The sequence below is a fragment of the Conger conger genome, chromosome 8 (genome assembly GCF_963514075.1).
Source record: "Conger conger chromosome 8, fConCon1.1, whole genome shotgun sequence".
Taxonomy (NCBI): Eukaryota; Metazoa; Chordata; class Actinopteri; order Anguilliformes; family Congridae; genus Conger; species Conger conger.
Genome location: NC_083767.1, coordinates 54,954,277 through 54,970,515, shown reverse-complemented (window position 1 = coordinate 54,970,515; position 16,239 = coordinate 54,954,277). Strand labels below are relative to the sequence as shown.

The 16,239-nt window shown below is 46.3% G+C and overlaps 1 protein-coding gene across 2 annotated transcripts in view; it reads right to left on the bottom strand.

The window, feature by feature from the left end:
• Positions 1 to 2,577, bottom strand: part of prr5a (proline rich 5a (renal)) — a 40,149-nt gene extending 37,572 nt beyond the window's left edge. The window contains exons 1-2 of one of the 2 annotated variants that reach the window (XM_061251518.1): positions 2,528 to 2,577; positions 1,791 to 1,869 (exon numbers count right to left, since the gene is read on the bottom strand). The gene's annotated coding sequence lies outside the window, so the exon portion shown is untranslated. Of the gene's footprint in view, positions 1 to 1,790; positions 2,134 to 2,527 lie in introns of those variants that run through there. The other variant, XM_061251520.1, reaches the window with a different exon arrangement.
• Positions 2,578 to 16,239: the final 13,662 nt, after the last annotated feature.

Here is a 16,239-nt window from a genome sequence, read left to right as displayed (position 1 = left end):
TTATCAAATTACTCCTACATTATTCATCCAACATACCAAACTGCTGGAGCAAGCTTTTAACTTAACAGCCACAGGAACCACAGTGTTTCAATTTAAAAGGCAGCACGGACGCTAGACCTTCAGAGTGCTTGACACAAGGAGACGCCAAAAGGAGGCTCCAGCCTCTACGCGCGCAGGTCTATGCAGGATGCGGTCATTGCAAAGTGCCAAACGCTGCCAAGCCTGGGGTGTGATTGAGCGTGTTGATAACTGACCATAGCTTTGTTTCTTGAGAGGCCACAGTGGCTATCATCATAAATAATCCCAGTGCCAGATTTCTCGGGAAGGCCTGTTGAGTAAACAGTGGAAAGATCCCGCGCCCCTTCCACCACAGCGTAAACTTCACGCCTCTGCAGCGATTTCACTTTGTCATGTGAGCCATCAAACTGATATACTGTATAATGTTGGGGAAGTGAACTGTGATCTTGCCATTGCAGTCCTCTGAGAGCCTAACTGTTAACACATCTGAACAGTGTGAATACCCTCGACTTTCTATTCACAGGGATGCTCTGCCCCAACGCCCTCCGCTCGCACCAAAAAAATAAAAATAAATGTATGTTTGTTTTTCTTTTAGCAGACGTGATTAGAAAATTGCTGAAATAGGGCGCCATCTGCCGATAGCAACGTAAAATCTGCAGTCTACGTACTGTAGAAAACAATGAAGTTACCGTACGCAGCAGGCAGATATAGTCCCACGTACTGTTTTCAGTTAGCCTGCTTTTGACGAAATTCTAACGTATTACAACTGTGTTAATAAAAATACGTCATGGATTGGACGTGCAGATCACAAGTGCAAAGAGATCCAGAGCTCCTCTTCCCAGGATGTTCACGTGCATTCACCAACATTGATAAATTATGTAGCCTAATCTATTATTAGGCACTGAAAACCAACAAATGGTGAAAAAAACATAATTTTGATTTTGCATAGCAATTTTCGAGGTCAAGGTTTCAATACATTAGCCTACTGACTGTCAGTAAGAGAAGCAAGACTGGGGACGTATCTATCCACGCGTAGAATAAGAAATCACAATAACAACAGACAGTTCACGTAATTTTACGACACTTTGGGTGACAGTAGTCGCCAGGATGTTTAAGATACAGACACTGCGATGCTGTGTCTAAAATGTAAGCCATTTGAAATTAGTTGAAAGTGGGATGAGGTAGCCTAGCTATGATCGCGCATATAAACAGGTGAGCAGTTTCTAGTTCTGCGCTAACCTGGCTGATGAGGTAGCAACACAGACACCAAACACATACGCGCTCCCCCCGGACCGTCTGTTCGCATTGCCAGTCTGGGTATTGTCCTTTAGAAGGCACTACTGTAGGTGCATCCTAAAACTACGCAAGGAGAACCGCCGTTCTGCGACACACTCAATTCTGTGCCGTGTTTACTCGGCATGTCAGCCGTTGTTTCTTTGTTATGACGTTTTTATTCTTGATCGATGTTTACATTTCAAAGAGACACAAAGGAGACCGACCTGATGAACGGGGCTTACCGTCAGTCCCTAACCGACGTCTTTGTATTTGTCATTCGGCATAAGACAGAGCACAGCATATTGGCTTGTGGACTGATTTCGTTCGGTACGCTGTTTGTCATTCAACATAAACACACAGACAGAACGCATGCTGTTTGATAATTACACTGCTTGCACAGTCCAACAAATTGCATAGTGAACACAGACAGAAACGATATTGAGGGAAATGTATTAAAGTCCTGTTACTACAGACAGCCACAATAAATAGATACCCACCGTTTTTCTTCCCTTTCTCCAGTCGTCAGCTAGAAGCTTAAGAGCTCGATGTCAACAGTCGTCATTAGATACCCTAATACTTATGAAATAAAGAAGAAAATAAACGGACAGATATTTTAGCGTTCGCTTCACAGCAACTTAACCGAGGCCGGGTTTGGACTTATTTCTCTGTCATTGTTTCTTCGCCCCGAATTCGCTTGCGATAGCTGGTGCGGATGTGCGCAAAGCTGGCTGCTGTGAATGTCACTCGTAGTTTTGTTTCCCCCGTTTCCTCCAGTTGCCAGTGTGAGCCCCCGGTCTCCAGACTCAGTGGAGGTTGAATGTCTGCAAGTCTGTGCGTGCGTGCGCGCACCGTGGTGTCTGCTAAGGTACTGTAGTTTACGTGTGAGAACCGCTCAATAGTCACACAGGAGCCTGAAGTCCTGGAGGTGTGCCAGATCTCGGACACTACGCCGGCGGTAGTGCCTCTCTTAAAAGAAGTTGTCTTGAGAATTTAAACAGATCCGTGTGAATAGCGGAGCGAATTACTGTAGTTGTACTTAAAAAACGAGAATCGTTGGCTACGAACACTTGTAGTCATTTGTAGTATGTTTGTAGCCGAATAGGACTATAGGATAATCATGGGACAGGTTTGCCCTACACCTTTATATCGCTATAGAATGAATAGCAGCAGCAGCTGCTCAATATTCATTATTTATTGAAACTTTATATTACATAAATGGGAAAATAAATCTTACCCAATATGGAGCAATACATGTAGAGAAAAGAGGTCAAGTGACTGGATATCTACAGTATCTATGACATGCGGTATTCACAATGAAGATGAGTGAAACTAACAAAGTTTGCTCTCTTCCCCTCTCTCTCTCTCTCTCTCACACACACACACACACACACACACAGTTACAGTATAAACTGAACGCACTTTGAAGGGTGTGCTTTCACTGTGAAGGTCACTAAGTAATTCATGACTTGGTTAGTAGAGACTCTGAACAGTAGTGCCTGGACACAAAAAGATGTACCAACTCAGGCCAACATGAGGAAACCGTTAACAGACTGAACACTGGGTGACAGACCTGGTGACAAGTGGCTATCATATTTTAGGACATTTTGATTCTTTCTATGCAACCATAAAAAGACCAGGAACGCCATTTCAAAATTCTGTGGTGTTGACACAAAGAAAAGTCCCTTGGCAGTGAACTGAATAATTACTTTGCCGTACTCATAAAAAGTCTATTTACTTAAAATTTAAACAGGACGTGAAAGCAGTGACATTGGGGCTGACTCAGCAGATTCTTCTCCTGCAGACAAAAGACAGAAAATGAGAGTGAGAAATGAAAGAGATAAAAGGATAGGGTGTGTCAAAACCTTATAGTGGATACCAAGGAGACAGGGAGAGCCTGGTATGAACAAATTTAAAAAATGGAACATTAACGAAATGTTGGAGTATTAAAGACAAACGCTAATGGAACAAAATCTTATGGAAAGGCTTCAACAAAAGCTTATGGAAATGCTCTACCGTGCCAAAAGATCTGAATCTGTGCTGCTGGAGACGTTAACAACTTCAAGGGACTGTTTGTCTATGCTAATGACTCATCTTACCAGTTATGGGCACTGTACTGCAAGTTCTGCGATGGTTTAATATGTCTCTTCCGGTAGCCTATGAGGGAAACTCTGGGGAAAGTAAGTTTAAAGTCCACGATGGTTCATACTGGAAGCAGATCTTTAAAAACCAAACAGCTTTATAGATCTCTTTGGAGGGGGTGTGTCTGTGTTAAAGTTCCCACAGTGTAAAGTAAGCCAAACACACACACACACACACACACACACACACACACATAAAAAGACCATTAAATAAAAGACCATTATCACATTACACATTGGATAAACACCATTATCACATTACAATGAATAGAGTAACATAAAGACTATACATTTATGTAGCCATGAAACATGTGTTATAGTAATCTCTGTACAGGATAACTTTTTTTATTCTTTTCCTGACACCAATAACAAGGGTGGCGTAATAATGCCAAAGTCTAACTTCCAAGGTTGAATTTATCTGTTCTTAACTGTGGGCTTGCCATAAAGGGTCTGGAAATAACCCTAATAAAATTCATAAACAGGGATTCAAAGGGACGAGCCTCCACCGGCCTTCAGTATCCAATCAGCAATGCAGCTTGTGCACTAACAAGGTTCGGTCCACTAGTCTATGAGCTCAGAGGAACAGAACAGTGAACTAGGAGACCTTATTCTTCCAATGGTTTCAGTGTGGTGGTCCAATGTAATAGGTGTCTGACTGATATTTGCCCCCAAACAAATTCTTGACCTGCGTCATGGCTACAAGACTGATCAGCATCGATTCATAACGTGACTACTTTTCTATCTATAATACATCTGTGTTTTGTACTCTTTTTTTTCATCCAAAAAAAAAAAAAGTATATTTCTGCCCCACTAATCCACATAATATCAACCTCCATGACCGACCTTGATTGAGGTCTAACCACCGTCAAAATGTTTGGGGCGCTCTCTCACTTAATCTCCTGCTCTCATTGCAGGGGCTTCCTCACAACGCTGAACCTTTAGTGAGGCCCACTGCAGCAGGAGGGGGGTACTGAAACTCGCGAAAGATAAATCGTGCAGAATGCAGAAGACGACACCGAAATCCAAAGGACGGCACACACCCACACGGCAAATCTATCCAGAGGTCATAAAAACCGTCGGAAAATATTTTAAAAAAGGCACTGAACGGTTTCATTTCCATGTCTCCCACATCAAAGCATAGCTTCTTTTTTGGCCTGGCTTGTTCTTGCTTTCGGAAAGACGCAGAGCAGAGTGGCATTCCCTCGACCATATTCACAACTGCTGTGCCCCAGCAGCGAGGCCCAGCTGTCTTCCTGCCTTTCTGGGGACGGGTGGGATACAGAGATAATTCCTCTGGAATCATTAACCGCAATATGTAACCTCACAGCAAGGAGGCTTGCTTTAAAATGGCCGACCTCCCAATTGGCACCTGCCATTCAGGCATTTCCTCTCGGCGCTGTGAACTAGGCCGTGCCAGTTGCTACCGGGCACAGAGCAATGCACTGTCGGCTGTAGAGGAATGATATTACAGTGCATTAAGTTAGTACTATGATTCTCATGTTCTGAGTTTAAAAACAGTCATGGGCGGCCCATAGCGTAGTGGTTAAGGTACATGACTGGGACCCGCAAGGTTGCTGGTTCGATCCCCGGCGTAGCCACAATAAGATCCACACAGCCCTTGAGCAAGGCCCTTAACCTTGCATTGCTCTAGGGGAGGATTGTCTCCTGCTTAGTCTAATCAACTGTACATCGCTCTGGATAAGAGCGTTTGCCAAATGCCATTTATGTAATGTAAGGTAAAAGGTAAGAGCTGAAAGTCTTTCATTGGCTAAAGAGTCCAAACACCTTATTCTCAAGGCCTTAATTGGCTGCCGATTGAAAGGAAACCACAAATACCTACTGACACTGTGGCTCTCCAGGACTGGAGTCTGACACCCTTGCTCTAGCTGAACCAGAAGCTGAAGCTTTGGCTGGCAGCGAAGGGAAAGAGGGACCATTACATTACTAGCATTTGGCAGACGCTCTTATCCAGAGCGATGTACAGTTGATTAGACTAAGCAGGAGACAATCCTCCCCTGGAGCAATGCAGGGTTAAGGGCCTTGCTCAAGGGCCCAACGGCTGTGCGGATCATATTGTGGCTACACTGGGATTCAAACCACCAACCTTGCCTGTCCCAGTCATTTACCTTAACCATTATGCTACAGGCCGCCCATGACTGTTTTTAAACTCAGAACATGAGAATCACAGTAATAATTTAATGCACTGTAATATCGTTCCTCTACAGCTGACAGTGCGTTGCTCTGTGCCCGATAACAACTGCCACCGCCTTGCCTCCCGTTGGAGGGACCCACACTGGCTGCTTCCCCCCGGGGGGAGGGGAGCAGAGGCTAATGGAAGCTGGGAAGCCCCGGTCCCAGAGCTGGGGCGCGAGCGGAAGGCTAATGCATCACGCCACTGACCCGTGAGGCATGGGAGTCGTTCGTTTTTCGGCGGGATAAACGGCGGGGTCAGGGCGCGGCGGGACTCCGCAGCGGGACGAAATCAGAAGGCATATTTTTTTGTTGGGGGGGTATTCACGGCACAGTACCCCTAGCGTGCGAGAGCCAGAGACCCACTGGCCCACAAGGCCGCTGATTATGTCCGCCAAAAAAATGCCACCGCGAGTTATGCACGTTCCAACGGCAGCCTTAAACCAATAGCGGTGCTGAGGTTAGGAGCCGGGGTGTCGGTCCTGGCCCCGGCGGTACGGAGTTGGCTATTTCTGCGCTGCTTACAAAAAGCAGTGTGCTCCAGGGCGTGAATTCCTGCTCTCGTGACCAACCATTTCCATTCTCACAAAAACCACCAGTGTGTTTGTCCGTATCCACAGTACGGCTCATCTGCTCTGCTCAAGTTTCGAGTCACCACAGCCTGGTCAGACTTGCTAAAAAAACTATCCGATGTTTATTGTCATGGGCAGCAATATCCAGTCTAAAATTCCTCTCTATTCTGAGGGAAATTCTATTTTTCTAAACGGATCACTCACACTTGGGTTTCTGCAAGAGCCCTGTGGAAACAATTTCACGCTGCCACACCCCTGTCAGCATCAAATCCACGGATGTTTTCATGTCTTCAGTGGCCTGTGCAGTTCCACGCACTTGGATTGGGGCCGGCGGGGGTTTTGAATATGCAAAGATGGAGAAAACTGGATCTCAGCAAAATTATAAGAAGGCTGAGCTGCAATCTCCACTACCTAGCAGCCATTTGGGCCACAACAACAGCCTAAATCACGCCAAAGCAAGCGGTCTGGATTAACAGACCCACTCCCATTTTTCATTTCCTAGTCTCTCACATGCATTAAAACCTGGGGAAAAATCTTACTATATGTGAGACATAAAAATTACACTGGTTATCCGCTGAGCTGGAAAATCAATGTACAATTTTACTCTTTAGAAACCTTTTACAGTTTATTAGGGATAGTAAGTAGTCCCCTCAGTAGATCCTGTAATTCTCAAATGGTACATTTAATTTGATGATTTCCAGTTGAACATCTATCTGGCACCCTTTAACACTCCTCCATTCCCCACCTCAGTGAGATGAATGAATGTGACATAGTCAGGTTGTGAATTGGTATTCTGCAGATTTTGGCTCCTGGGGGGTGATGGGCAGGGAGGGACTGGGAAGCACACAAAAGCAGGGAAAGAGGAAACACAGGGTGGGATTTAAGAAACCCCCCCCCCCCCATTGGTCCTGGTGGAGTCCCGCGATTTAGGGATTATTTCTGTAAACGCTGGCAGCAGCTTAGTTTTCCTGCCATTGATCTCACCCTCTCACCCCCCCACCCCCCGCCACTGTTTTCAAAAGCAGCCTAAAAAAATACTACTTTGAGTCCTCCCCTCCTCCCCTCTGCGCTGGGGTTAATTCCTAACTGCCAAACAGGAGCAGCCATGATGGATATGCTCCCCATGGTGTCCCAATTCTTACGCCACGTTGCCACACCACCGCTCCTATTACGTACATAGTAGGATTCTTTTTAATGACATAAGAAAACCAAATAAATATGAACTAATATTAAACTAATATTAAATATTAACTAAATTTTAAATATCACGTCACACAAACAATCCAATTCCCTGAGCATTTTTTTCATTCCTTCTCGCTGCTTTTTAAAGGGTTTGGGTTCAATCTTCCTTGTTTTCCATTAAGCATCATATGAATAAAACTGAATTGAAGTACATTCAGTACACAGTATGTAACGACTGCAAGCCCATGTGGTTTAGAACAGTAAACGGCGTAATATTACATTTTAAAATTGACTTCATCCCATCCTCGTTGTGAAGAAATGGTTTGTAATAAGCGCCCTTCCGAGCTCTTTGTCCCGGGGAGAGGGAGGCTGGTCGTGTTTCTTTACAAACCTACCCCTACCCCCTGTCCCTTTTCTCTCCCACACTCTCTCCATCCCATCACCTCTCTGCTCTCTCACTGTCCGTCCTAGCCCCATTCTGCTCACTCTCCCCCTCTCGCTCTCCTTCAGTCTCCCTGCAATCCTCAACCCTCCTCCTCAATCTCATAAACTGCTGCGCCATTTTGCTTTCCCCCTGTCCCAGCACTGGCCCTCCCCAGCATTTTAACTGTTGTCCGATCAGTGGTCCGGCACCAGGGAAACACGAAAAGAGCAGCAACCTCGCGTGGCCCGACGCATTCGGGCTCCCTGCCCCCCTGACATTTGAAGCAGCAGTAATGTGCTTTTATCACACTTAGTTCAGGTCCATGGGATTTTCCCATTAAGTGTGTTTCGTGGTACAAGATGTTGCGGGTAAACATGAGCGATGTGCCATTGCCTTTCTCTTGTTTCGCGCACAGGGCGCTTCTGACCAATCGGAGCAAAGTAATGCATCGCATGGACATAAGACATGCAGGTGTAGACACAAAAAGAGAAGCACAACATGGCCGTCAAACAGCGAAGGGGTTCTGTGAGGGTGTGGGAGGGGGACTTTCCTGGCACGGTTTGGCTGTGTTTGTGCTCACAGAGGGCAAGGTTAATGTCAGTCTTTTATAAATGGTACTGATTGATCATCTTCCCTCCACAATAAAGCCTTTCTTTACTTGTTAGACTGCTATGAAGTGTGAGTTTAATTGAAACTCTGTTATTTTGTGCTGTTGTATTCGTCCTGCTGAATAATTCTAGACACTGGTAGACTCTATGACACACATGGCCCAACCCACGTTAAGAGAACTAACATCGGTATTTTCACTTTCTAGTTGCTGAAAGACAGTTCTCACATTCAAAGAAAGGACATATGTTTGTCATGGCAAAGCAGTCCTGTTCCTTCACCATAACCTCTTCAGAGAGTCCCCTGATGTGGTACACTGGGGGGATGGTTCCCCACCAGACCTCCCCCAGGTTGGTTAGGAGGCCAAGGGAAGGTGACCACAACACAGAAACCATCTCCTTCCCAGCTGTGGCAAGTGATAAAATGCTAAGGGACTCCATATTGAGGACTGCGTTCCATTTCAAAGAGGTCCCACCACAGTCACCTACTGATTGCGGTGTGATTTCCGTTCAGTGGGCTTTTTAATTCTGTCTTTCTTACAGTTTCCAGCTCTGACTGCAGCCCTGAGGCCGAGACAGCATCAGTCTGCCATTAGTATTTTGCTGGCTCTGGTCGGGCTGGCAGCAGCTCTGGCTGTCTCCGGATGGAAGCTGAAAGTAGGGTGCATTCCCGACGCGTGACACCACCACCGGTTTGGGGGGGTTCGACCGGTTAATCCCCTTCTGGCCGGCAGGCAGCCTCCAACCTGCCACAGCACCATTTCTCCTTTCTTTGTGTGTGTGTGTGTGTGTGTGTGTGTGTGTGAGTGTGCCTGTGTGTGTGTGTGTGCATGAGTGTTTGCGAACAAGAGAGTGTGTACGTGTTTTGTGCGTGCATAAGTCGGTGTGAGCATGCATGTGCGTGCGTCTGTGTGTGTGTGTGTGAACATGAGTGTGTGTATGAGTGGGTGTGAGCATGAATGTGCGTGTGTGTGTGTGAACATGAGTGTGTGTACGAGTGTGTGTGAGCATGCATGTGTGTATGTGTGCGTGTGTGTGAACATGAGGCTGTGTACGTGTGTTCTGTGTACGAGTCTGAGTGAGCATGCATGTGTGTATGTGTGCGTGTGTGAGCAAGAGTGTGTGCACATATGTCCATATGTTGTGTGTGTGAACGTGAACATGAGCCTGCATATTTGTGTGCGCGTGTGTCTGTGAGTGTGCATATTCGTGTGTGTGTGTGTGTGTGTGTGTGTGTGTGGCACAGAGGGGAACAGAGAGTGCAGTGAACTCTTCTGCTGCTCACCTCATTGGAAACACCCCCTGCTCTGGCTGGGCTTGTGACTGGGTGCTTTGTAACAGAGCCTGCTGAAGTCTGCCGAGCTGGAGAGGAAGCGCGCCCAGGGTCTCCATCCCTGCCGGATATTCAAAATGCCTGCTTTTCGACTGACCTACAGGCCACTCTCCACCTCTCTCTTTCTCACTCACACACATGTACAAGTGCCCATACACACACATATACACATACACACTCTCACACACACATACACACAAGGCCCACTCCGCTGCTAAAATAACTAATCTGCTTCACACATTTATCTGTTTGCTATAAAAAGTCATACAAGTCCTCAGCTGGAATCCTCTCTGGTTTCCTGTTTCTCTGCTCTCCTCCAGTGGAGAGGTTCTGAAATGGAAGGTTTGTGCTCACAGTGTTCTGACCTGAGCATGGGGCCCCCAGTATGAGCCTACCGGCCCCCAGACCAGTGTTCCGTTGCCCCAGGGCTGTTCCGCTGCCCCAGGGCCCCCGGGGCTGTCAGTGCTGGGTACTCAGGGGGCCCCGCAGTGCACAGCAGACCCCAGCAGACTGAGGCTTAAACCACCAGCCCAAGGCTTAAAGCTGTCAAACCTATCAGAGAAATATCAGCGTTAGCCCCACGGATCAACAGCAAAATAATTTCACTCTGGGTTACTGGGAAAAGGTCAACCCATCAAGTTTTGCTCAATGCAGTATGGCAGCCATATGAAATCATATTTCATAGGCCGGCATTAACACTTAGCTATGCTACATTACAGCTCCAACATTGCATCATAATACGTTGTGATTCATCATATTATATAAATTGCATTCCACATAAACTGCAACTGTTTGTATGTCTAGTTCCGCCCTATATACCATCACTTATTGCACACCACACTGGAGAAATCTAATAAACTCGGCAGAAAATGACTTCACACAGCGGCTGTGCCTTTCAATAATGCTTGTGAGAACTGAGAACCTGCCCTGGGCTAATCCGAGTCGCCACCACGTGCCAAGTCGGTTGAAAAATCACTGAAACAAAAGCACATTTCCTGCAATGATTAAGCCGGCAGAAGGTGAGTTATTTCGGCGAGGGAAAATAAACACCTGTTTTATATGTAACAGACCCTGGCAGAAGTGAGAGACGGGCTGCCCGGGGTCACGTTCACCTTCAGCGAGTGCGCGACCAGAAGGCCTCTTTCCCCCGTCCCAGCATCCTCCAGCCGGCGGGCTGAGGGACGGTGTTGTCACAGCACTCGTCCTCCTGTATACAAAACACAGAGAGCCATCGGAGCGGGGGGGCGCCCCGGCGTCCCGACAGTCTGCTCTGGGACCCGCTGCCGAATGCCAGCTCCCCGCTCTGTTTCCAGTGTCAATTCATTGTTGAAGGGGAAAAGGGGCATATAAGCTGGCTGAAGTTCCCTTTACTATTACACGCACGCGCACGCACGCGCACACTCACAAACATACATACGCACACACACACAAGCACATACACTCAAACATACACACATACATGCACACATACACTCAAACACACACACACAAACATACACGCAGACACACACACAAACATACATACAGACACAACAGACACACAAACACACACACACACACACACACACAAGCACATACACTCAAACATACACACACACACACACACATACATACAAACACATACACACACACACACATACAAACACACACACACACACACATACATACAAACACACACTCACAAACATACACACGCACACACACACACATACATACAAACACATACACATACACACTCACAGAAAAGTACTTTTTTTATTCAGCGCCTCCTTTTTTTCCCACCCAGACAAAACAGGCTGAGCTCCAGCCCTTGTGAAGGTCAGGCTGTGTGCATGCAGGTGCCGGAGCCAGACGGCTGTGCCTCTCGCACTCATTTCCCATGACCACCACCACCGCCGCCCAGACCTGTCGGCAGAGCTGAGCCACGGCGAGCACTACAGACGGCCCTTTTCATACCACCACACTCCCCAAAGGGCTGGATACCCAAAATAAGCCTCCGTGCTGAATCATTTTAACAGGAGAGGCTCCGTCCGAGATAGCGAGACGTTGGGGTTTCTGTCACAGGAGAAGGGCTTTCCTTCGGAGAGGTCGATTACATTCACAGAGATCCCCTTTCACACATTAAGAACACACTTCTGCAGATGAGCCTCTTAGACTGAGAGCGCAGGGCTGAAGTGGACACTTTACTAGTTTCATAGCCGGCCCCCAGAACTATGTGGAATGTGGGGTGGTGTGCCGTCTGTTGCTGGCCTGGAGCAGACAGCTCAATCCTTGGGTGAGGAGAACAGCGCTGCACTCTAACTCCCACATGCCAACTGTGGCTTCCTGAAAAAGAACATTTTTTTAAACCAACATATTTTTCTCCCTCAATCTGGACTGGCCGACTGTGTCTGTCAGCCTGACTCATTGCTGGAGCAGGCTTTACACGCTGGCCCTGCTCCTGTTTATTTCCCAGTCCTCCGGGCTGAGTCACACGCTGGAGGAATACACTGTGTGCAGGGCGCCATGAGGCTGCTGGTGCACAGCGAGACATAGACTACCACCCTGTCTGAGAACCACTCTCTCTACTGCCAGTTGCACAGCGAGACATAGACTACCACCCTGTCTGAGAACCACTCTCTCTACTGCCAGTTGCACAGCGAGACATAGACTACCACCCTGTCTGAGAACCACTCTCTCTACTGCCAGTTGCACAGCGAGACATAGACTACCACCCAGTCTGAGAACCACTCTCTCTACTGCCAGTTGCACAGCGAGACATAGACTACCACCCAGTCTGAGAACCACTCTCTCTACTGCCAGTTAGACACACACAGCTCTGTACGCCTCCAAGCAGGGGTGCTACCAGAGACCCATGAAACGATCTCACACTGTGCCCTGCACTCTGGGCCACCGCAAACCCTGCACAATTACAGCACAATTTTCTGAGGGCACCGGTCAGTCAAGGCCCTTGGAATCATTCCAACTTCTCCCCATTTGGCACTGTTGGCTCCAGGCCAAGGTCTGCGCTGGCTGGGCAGGGCTGGACGGGGATCAAATCTGCGTCTACACACTAGAAAAGCGTTCATGTTACAGACCACACCTTCAGTTCCTGCAGCTGTCTGCCACCGGAAAACAGCCCTCCGGTCGCCAGTCTGACAAAGCCCAATGACCTCATGTACAACACTGCTTTGTAATGTTTATATATGGAGGGACATATTGTACTCTAGATCGCCAAGAACCACTTAACCCAGAAGAGAGAAGCACAGCCACACATTTACCGCCGCTGTTGTGATGCAAAAACAAAAAACGCTTTCATGGAGACAGGGTGAGAGATGTGTTTGTGATGTTTATCAAGGCCCATATTCATCCTCCCAATCATGCCCTCTCCCCCCTCCAAAACCACTCCATGTCCTATTGTACCTCATGGTAATGAAGCTTATTGGTCCCAACTCAGACGAGAGCGGCCTACACAAAGGCACACTCCAGCACTATTTCAGTCTCTACCATTCACTCTGATCATTACAACCCTGAATATCATCCAGTGCTGCCGATGGCCTTCACAAAAACACTCACATCAGTGTCTCATTGTCTGAACTACAGAGAGGTTTGAGCCCCATTACATATAAGAGAAAATAATGGTTTCTTGCATATACGTGGCATCACGCAGAATCTGAAATCTGAAGAGCCGCCACACAGAATCTAAAGTTCGGGACGCAGACGACTCGAAGAAGGCTCGAGGGGAACTCTCCCAGCATGCATCAGTGAAAGCTGTCACAGGCAAACGGGAGGATGACAAGACCGAATGCATTAGCCTTCCATCACACTGTGATGGCCTATCAGAGCCAGTACGTTCCCGTCACCAGCATTAATCAGAAAAGGAAAGGTGTGCAACCTATGTGCTGTCATATCTCATAACTCAGGGAGTCAAGGAACACGGTGGTCGTAAAAGAACCCTTTGATATACGGTATTACCATAAGACTTGAGTCATGTCCTACACCAGAGTGCAGCTCTGCATAACCCACGGGTTATTAATCTGAGAAACAGCCACAGTGGTTCTCCGCACGGCACCTGCAATGGTGCACCTGCGTGCAAGAATTTGCACTTTTTAACTCACCGACTCTGCTTTGAGAAGGTTTTGCTCATTCAGGGTACTTTTGTAAGCAATTTTACCTAATCATCTTTCACAATATTCTGCGTTCACACAGCTACATTTTCAGGACATTAACATCAATCAGCCAAGGAAAGAAAGTATTATTGGTTTGGTTTATACATTTAGCGCACACTCTTACCAATAGCATCGTATATTCATTGTGCATACAATACATTTAGATAGCCGGATGTTTCACTGAAGCAAATAAGGCTAATAAGTATTGTACACGAAGGTACAATTGGACGCCCCCCGCTTCCTTGTGCTATTCCAGCATACCCTAAATAAGAGCAGGAATGGCTATATCAAGTATAGATTATGAACAACTGTTTTACGAGCAGCAACAATATTACACGATGTGTACACCCACAATAAGTAGGTCAGGCTAAGTTTATATCTCTCGAGTTACTGACGTTGTTAGAATCACGGTCCACTCATTTCACAGTATTGTCAGATGGATTATGGAGATTGTGGTGAATTACACCAACTAATGGGCTGATGGGCTGCTCAGAGACTACTCGTGTTGAGACACTGTTCTTGAGTGAGTCGGGGCTCCAAGTAAGATTGCCGCCTTACCTGGATTTCCAGTTGAAACAAACAAATTGGAAAAAAAATAAAAATAAAACGAAATGTAATAATGATGAGAGATTCTTGTTTTGTGCTCCCCACACGTTTTCAAATTTCCAGAGCTGGTTGATGCATCTCCTTTCAGAGACTTGTAACGGATGGACTGTGGACCATCATAAACATTCTGGAATTTGTCCCGCTGCAGTTATCACCCCTAGCTCTAAGGTCTGGTATCCAAACTGAATCATACCAGTCCATGTCACCAAGGCCCAACAACCCCCTAAGCTTCATGTAAAGTTGCCACCTTCTCTGACTTTTAACCCTTTTAAGGTGAAAGATCACAAAAATGTGACTAGAAGATTCTTACTGTAACTGAACATTCTAATGCTGATGGTGAGCAATCACCAGGCAGAACACAAAGCAATGCAGTTCTTGAACACAGACACTGAAAAACCCACTCTTTCAAAGGGGGTAAGTGCGTGTGACTGTGAGCTTAACCAGTGAGAGATGAAGCATTTCCAAGAACAGGCTTGTTTGCACTCTCACACATTGCAGAGAAGGTTGCAGCAACATGGCTGGGAACTTTAACTTAGGAATGATCTTGAGGTAAAAATTAAAATAAATAAGTGCTGATAAAAAGTACTGTACATCTAGGCAGGTTTTCAACCAAGTGATCCCAGACTGGAACAAAGAGGTTGGATGAACTGTATGAAACCGTAGGCAATTAATAACATAAATAAAATGAATTGAGATGTTTTGGGATTGGTGATATGATCAGCAGCAAATCCATATGACCATGACAGCAGTTAGATTTAGATTTAAATGTTTTTATATGACATTTTGTTGCTTAATAAGGTAACAATATTGCCAATAAGGTGAGAGTTTTATTTCAAGATTTGCCAGTGGGGCAAGAAAACCTCACTTGTCATATGTAACTTAAAACAAGCTAATATTTTCTACTTGAAAGAAGTTTTTTTTTTTTTTTTAAGACAGAGTTGCAGTGAATAAGCATGATATAGTCTCCTAAGCCTCAGTGATGCCAGCCTAAAATTAGAAAAAGAGTATGATTAGTGGTCTCCGCTGGGGACCTGGCTCCCATATACTGTGAGCAAATGATACAAGCATGCCATTAAACACAGCTACTGATCTAAATGTGGAGCCCTGATTTCCAGCAGTTGCAGGGGAGAAAATAGGGCCACTTACCGGGTGCTTCACAGAGACAGTGGCCTTCTTTACACAAGCTCAGCGCCTCAGGCACCACACAAACATTCACTTCTTTTTTTAGTACATAATGAACTAGGAACAGTGCAAAAATGTCAGATGTAATGATAACACGAACATGCAAGTGCAGCACATAAATATTGTACATTTTCTCTATGCCTCCGGGGATTGGCTGACGTCACCACGGCAAACAGGTCCGCACCGCAATGTACTACTTACAGCTCTGACTTTAATCTTTACTGCTCTTATGGGGTTAAAAGGCGCTGTGCTGCTGCTGCCCTGTTCCTCGTGTCCTTGATGAAGTGAACTGACGACACCAGGGGTGGGGATGACCATGATTACAGAACTAGACAAAAAAACAAACAAAAAAAAACAAAGGACTCACACAGCTCCTTATAGCAAGTACCCAGCATTGTGAAGCTGAGGTGTGGCTATAAGAGGCATTTGGGTTAGCAGAATAAAACAGCAAAAGGGACAGAGCCTGCTAGGCCTTTTTTTGAATTAAAAAAAAAAAACCTTTCAACTGCTGTTTGGTCAGGTGGTGAGCTGAAGAGCTGCCAGTGCGTCGTCAGGCCTTGGACAGG